General features: G+C 45.2%; 1 pseudogene; it reads right to left on the bottom strand.

Annotated features, from left to right (window-relative positions):
• Positions 1-309: 309 nt before the first annotated feature.
• Positions 310-806, bottom strand: LOC116078816 (annotated as a pseudogene).
• Between the last annotated feature and the right edge of the window lie 6028 nt (positions 807-6834).

Here is a 6834-nt window from a genome sequence, read left to right as displayed (position 1 = left end):
AAAAAAAAAAAGAAAAGAAAAGAAAGAAAGAAAAAAGAAAGAAAGAAAAAAAAAAGAATTATGCAGCCGCCTTTACACACACCAGAAGAGAATGCATCAGATCCCATTACAGATGGCTGTGAGCCACAATGTGGTTGCTGGGAACTGAACTCAGAACCTCTGGAAGAGCAGTCAGTCAGTACCCTTAACCCCTGAGCTATCTCTCCAGTCTCTGTACATGTATCTTTATCTTTAAAGATCTTTCTTTCTTTTTTTTTTTTAAATGAATCTCATTTATTTAAAACAGTATTTCTCACCTCTGCATTAGCCCTAAGCCAGTCTGTCCCACTGCACTTTACAAAACAGTCCTGACGCTTAATCAAACAAAGCTGTTGTACACAACATTTACATTAGAGAAGATAGCTGAATGTAGGAAAACTGGGTGTGTTGTTCCCTTTAAGTAAAGACTGCTCCACAGTTGGGCATCTTCGCTTCCTCAGTGCAAAGCAGCAGAGGAACCCAAAAGGAAACAGGAATATGACCAAGAAGATGCTCAGGCAGGTGAAGAAGCAGTATTCCAGGACACCAACCCTGCAGACCGACAGCCTCCGACCACGACGATGGAGTTGGCAGGATACTGGTGACAGTTCGACTGTGGATGTTATACACCAGGGGGTGGCTGGTGGGGATCCCTGTGACGAGGTAGGGGTGGGGCGTGGGCGCAGTGGGGAAGGCCCAGTAGCCGTGCGGGTGCACACGCAGACGCCCTAGCCGGCCTCCAGGTTGTAGGCAGGCGGGCGCTCCTGCAACAGGGGCTTGTGGTCCATCTCGAACCCCGGGACCGCGCGCCCGCCAGCTCCCGCGGGCCGGCTCCTTTCCTTCGGCCTGGCGCGGATGGCAGCGATAGCAGCGACGGCAGTGTCCCAGGCAGCTCGACCCTGTGAGGCCAAGATTTTTCTTTCTAGATTCAACTTTATGAATGTTTGCCTGCATGCATGTATGTGCACCATGGTGCATGTCTGGTGCCTGCAGAAGTCAGAAAAGAAAGAATATTCCCTGGAACTGGAGTTAATGGATGGTTGTGAGCTGCTATGTGGGCACTGGGAATCAAACCCAGGTCCTCTGCAGCAGCAACAAGTGCACTTAACCACTGAGCCTTCCCTCTAGCCTGAATTTTTGTTGTTGTTTATTTATTTATTATATGTAAGTACACGGTAGCTGTTTTCAAACACCCCAGAAGAGGGTGTCAGATCTCATTACGGATGGTTGTGAGCCACCATGTCGTTGCTGGAATTTGTTGTTGTTGTTGTTGTTGTTTTGTTTTGTCGTTTTAAAGATCTACTTATCTTATGTGTATGAGTACACTGTAGTTGTACAGTTGGCCGTGAGCTATCATGTGGCTGCTGGGAATTGAACTCAGGATGGCTCTGCTCTCTCCAGCCCGACTCGCTCCGCGTAATACACTGTAGCTGTCTTCAGACACACTAGAAGAGGGTGTCAGATCTCATTATGGGTGGTTGTGAGCCACCATGTAGTTGCTGGGATCCGAACTCAGGACCTTCAGAAGAGCAGTCGGTGCTCTTACCCGCTGAGCCATCTAACCAGCCCTGTTGTTTGTTTTTGTTTTTTGTTTGTTTGTTTGTTTGTTTTTTCGAGACAAGGTTTTTCTGTGTAGCCCTGGCTGTCCTGGAACTCACTCTGTAGACCAAGCTGGCCTCGAACTCAGAAATTGGCCTGCTTCTGCCTCCCAAGTGCTGGGATTAAAGGCGTGCGCCACCACTGCCTGGCTTCTGTTGTTTGTTTTTTTAAGACAGGGTCTCATTGTGAAGCCATCTGGCCTAGAACACACTTTGTAGACCAGGCTAGCTTTGAACTCAGAAATTCCCTATGGCCCCTGCCACCCTGGGGCTGGGATTAAAGGCACAAACCACTACACCTGGCTCAACTTTAAACTTCTGATCCTCCTGTGTCCACCTCCCTAACAATAGAATTAGCAGAGCATGCTAGTAAAAACCGTTAATCCCAGCATTTCAGATTATGAGTTTGAGGCAGCCTGCTAATATACAGAGGACTATGTAATGAGACCCTGTCTTGAAACAATAAACACACTGCCTCCTAAACCAACAATAAACAAACCAGCCCCTCTCCCCCCCCAAAAAAACCCACAAATGCTGGGATTACAGGATTACATCACCGTGTCCTCTTTATATAGGAGGGAGGTCTCATCCAAGGTCTCTGGTGTTCTGGGCAAGCACTCAGCCGTCTCAAGTACATTCAATACCCAACAAACAATATGTTCATATTAGGTTCACAAACTGTACTGGGAACTGAACCCAGAGCCTTGAGCATGGTCAGCAAGCCCAGTGTCACTGGACTGCATCCGTGCCCTCATATCACACCATCATTTTACCATGTGTTTAGTACACAAACTGGCACACCGTTAAAAGCTATTTTTAGATTATTTCTAATACTTCAGTGGCCTTTGGTTTGGTTGGATAGGGCAGCTCATGCATGTAGTCTTAGTATTCAAGAGGCAGCAAGGTTGCCACGAGTTAACGGAAAACCTAGGCTACATATGTGAATATGTGAGAGTTTTATCTCCAAAAATACTACTAAAAATACTACTGGGGTGTTCAGATGGCTAACTGGGTGCCTACTGCCAAATAATAACATGAATTTGAGCCCCAGGACACACATGGCAGGAGAATCAAAGTTGTCCTTTGATTCCACATGCATGTCATGGGACACATGTCACACACAGAGACACAAAATGAAACAAAAGTTGAAAGAATACATCTAGTCAGGCATGGTGGCACATACCTTTAATCCCAGAATATGGGAGGCAGACATAGGCAGATCTCTGAATTTGAGGACAGTCTGGTCTACACAGAAAATCCAGGGTACCCAGGGCTATGCAGTTAAACCCTGGCCAGATAGACAGACATGTGCGCGCGCAAAACACACACACACACACACACACACACACACACACACACACACACGTACATGGATGGATGACTAGACGTATGGTTGGACAGACATATTCTAAAAATAGATAACTACCCTGTGGAACTAACTATACATGACCCTGTTTTGTCAGTCTTTGGCATATGTCCTAAGGAATCTAAATGCTAACACAGATACTTGTACATATATGTTTATGGCCACTCTACTCTTGAAGCAAGGAGGAATGAACCTAGGTGTCCATGAATAGATACATGGATGTGAAAATGTGGTACATACGATGAAATCTTATACAACCATGGAGAAAAAGGAAATGTGGGCTGAAGCAGTGGCTCAGTGGCTAAGAAAATGCACTGCTCTTTCAGAGGACCTGAGTTCAGTTCCTAGCATCGCTGTCGGGCAGATAACAATTGTAACTTCAGCTCCAGGGGATCGAACACATTTGTCTGGACTCTGTAGGCACACACACACACACACACACACACACACTCACACACACACACACACACATCTAAAAGAATGGAGTTTATGGGTATATGCTTGAAACTGGAAATTATTGAGGTGACCCAAACTGAGGAAGACAAATATAGCATGTTCTCTCACGTGTGGATCCCACCTTTTAATTTGAAGGCATGTGTATTTATATGGAAGCAAGTGTCTCGAGAAATAATAAAACTGGAAGGGGGTCCATAGCCTGGGAGAGAGGTTTTGAGAAAGGAGGCCTGTGGTAGTTTGAATGAGGAATGACCCCCATAGTCATTGTTTGGAGAGATTTAGCTGAGGAAATATGTTGAACAAAAAAGAACAAGTAAAAGATAATACAATAATTGGGCTCTCTTACAACTAATTATGATTTCTTTTTTTAAGTAGCTGTTGTTCTGGCTCTGCTCACTGCCATGTGTCTTATGAACACCACTCTTGGTTTCTTTTATGATTTATTTATTTTATGAATATGAGTACACACCAGAAGACAGCATTGGACACCCATTACAGATGGTTGTGAGCCACCATGTGGTTGCTAGGAATTAAACTCAAGAACAGTCAGTGCTCTTAACCACTGAGTCATCTCTCCAGCTTACACCATTCATTTTTTTTAAACCAGGGTCTCACTACATAGCCCCTGAACTCCAGTCCTGGTTAAAGCAAGACATTGAAACAAAAACAAAAACAGATGAACAGAACCTGCAATAGATGGATGGTATGCTTTGATTCTAGTGGAAGATACGGACAGGTAATTTAAGTCATTCCTTTCATTGTGTTCTTTTTGTTATAACACATGACTACTGATAACATCTGGGGCCCTGGCTCAGGTCAATTCTACCAATGCACCTTGGTATTAATATGGCCATGCCCTTAGCTCTCACCTAGATGGGATTCACTGGAAAGTTGGGATCACCAGAAAGTAGCAGGTCCTGTTACTGAGCCTTTAGGACCTACAATATCAAGGCATACCAAAAGGCCCAAATCATAACGGAAGAGATATTGCATGTATGTTTGCCTGTGAATCCTGTGTCTATTGCCTGAGGAGGCCAGAAGAGCATATTAAGTCCCTGTAACTGGAGCTACAGAGTTCTGAGCTGCTATGTGTGCGCTGGGAATGCTGGGAATGGAAGCTAGGCCTCTCAAGAGCAGCCAGTGAGGCTAACCACCTAACCTCTCCAACCCCGAATAATATTCTGAATATATTAAGCAATTTCTGTTGGGAGAATCCTTGTAAGATGTTTTTGTCCTTCCTTGCCTATCTAGGGCGTTTTCTGATTGGGTTAATAGAAAGCAGAGCAGCCAATAGCTAGGTAGGAGGTGGTAGAAGAGACTGACAAGGAGGGAGGAACTTGGGGAAGGACTCAGATTCACCCACCAGACATGGGGAAGGAACAGGCATGGAGGCTGAAGGGAAAGTAAAGAGCACTGGAGCAGAATGTAGGTCAGTATAAACGGGTTAACTGGCACCTCAGAGAAAAACGTTATAAATGGTGTCCAGCATGAGGGTACATATATCCAAGCTTAGAGCCCGCGAAAAGCTCCAGATGGAAGGCAGTAGAAATCCAAACTTAGGCATTGGGCAAACCAGGTATTAAAGCAGTGTGGAAGCGCCTGGGAGGGCGGGGAACAGATGTGGCTTCCCAGTCTTGCAGACCAGAGCTCATGGTGTACAGAGGTGTGGCTGCTTTAAGATGCCCCAATAGCCCCAGCTGCAGGGAACAAGAACTTCTTGGACGAGGAGCAGAGCCACAGTGTCTCCGGTGGACTTGTGAATGCTCCCTGTGAACGACTGCTCCTTCCTGTTGAGTCAGTGGAGGGCTGGCCCTTTAAGGCTTGGCTCATACAGCTGGGCAGTGGTTGTGCACATCTTTAATCTCAGCACTTGGGAGGCAGAGGCAGGAGGATTTCTGAGTTCCAGGCCAGCCTGGTCTACAGAGTGAGTTCCAGGACAGCCAAGACTACACAGAGAAACCCTGTATTGAATTAAAAACAAACAAACAAACAAACAAACAAAGACCATAGAACAGAAATTATAGGATTCTTTAAGTTAGAATAAAGACGCGTCAGGTAAATCTAATCTAAAGCCTATGGCGCCTCCTTGTGATAAGAGTGCAGAATGAAAACCCATAGAGATGCAATATACTGAATTAAGAGTACAGATATTTAATCATGCCATCTTAGAGCAATGTCATCCAATAGCTTATATGTTTCATTTTGTACAGTTTTTATTTATTTATTTATTTATTTATTTTGGTTTTTCGAGGCAGGGTTTCTCTGTGTAGCCCTGTGTCTTAGTCAGGGTTTCTATTTTTGCATAAAACATCATGACCAAGAAGCAAGTTGGGGAGGAAAGGGTTTATTTAGCTTACTTCTACATTGCTGTTTATCACCAAAGGAAGTCAGGACTGGAACTCAAGCAGGTCAGGAAGCAGGAGCTGATGCAGAGGCCATGGCCATGGGCCCTGTTCCTTACTGGCTTGCTTCTCCTGGCCTGCTCAGCCTGCTCTCTTATAGAACCCAAGACTTCCAGCCCAGGGATGGCACCACCCACAAGGGGCCCTACCCCCTTGATCACTAATTGAGAAAATGCCCCACAGCTGGACCTCATGGAGGCACTTCCCCAACTGAAGCTCCCTTCTCTGTGATAACTCCAGCCTGTGTCAAGTTGGCACACAAAACCAGCCAGTACAATTGACCCCTTGTCAACTTGACACACAAACACATCACTATTAAGCCTCAACTCTTACTTTTTTTATTTATCTCCAAGATCTAAAGTTCCACAGTCTTTATATATTAAAAGTTCAATTTAAAATGTCTAAAAAATTTAACTGTGGGCTCCACTAAAATACTTTCTTTAAGAGGGAATAATATCAGGGCACAGTCACAATCAAAAGCAAAACCAATGTCTGGGATCTAGCTCACGATCTTTGAGGCTCCTCTAAGGGCTTTGGTCACTTCTCCAGCTCTGTCCTTTGTAGCACACATCTTGTCTTCTGAACTCCAGATGCCTGTACTCTACTGATGCTGTTCTTGGTGGTCATTGTATAGTACTGGCATTCCCAAAACACTGCTGTCTTTCGCTGTAACTAGGCTTCACTAATAGCCTCTCATAGACTGTCTTCATGGTGCCAAGCCTCAATTTCTTTATATGATCCCTTCAGTCCCGGGCCATCAATTGCAAACCGAGGCTGCCTCTTCACCAGTGACCTCTGTGGCCTCTCACTGTGCCGATACTCAGCTGCTCTTCATGACCCTTTCATGTCTTCAAAACCAGTACCAGCTGGATGACTCTTACACATTACCAAGTCCTGCTGCAGCACAAGATACAACCTTGGCTATTTTTGGAACACAGCCTCTTTGTGCTCTCAGAAAACACTTCCCAGAAGATGTCACCTCAGTGATGCTGGT

This window comes from Mastomys coucha, unplaced genomic scaffold (assembly GCF_008632895.1).
Source record: "Mastomys coucha isolate ucsf_1 unplaced genomic scaffold, UCSF_Mcou_1 pScaffold5, whole genome shotgun sequence".
NCBI classification, from domain to species: Eukaryota; Metazoa; Chordata; class Mammalia; order Rodentia; family Muridae; genus Mastomys; species Mastomys coucha.
This window is presented reverse-complemented; position numbering and strand designations above follow the sequence as displayed.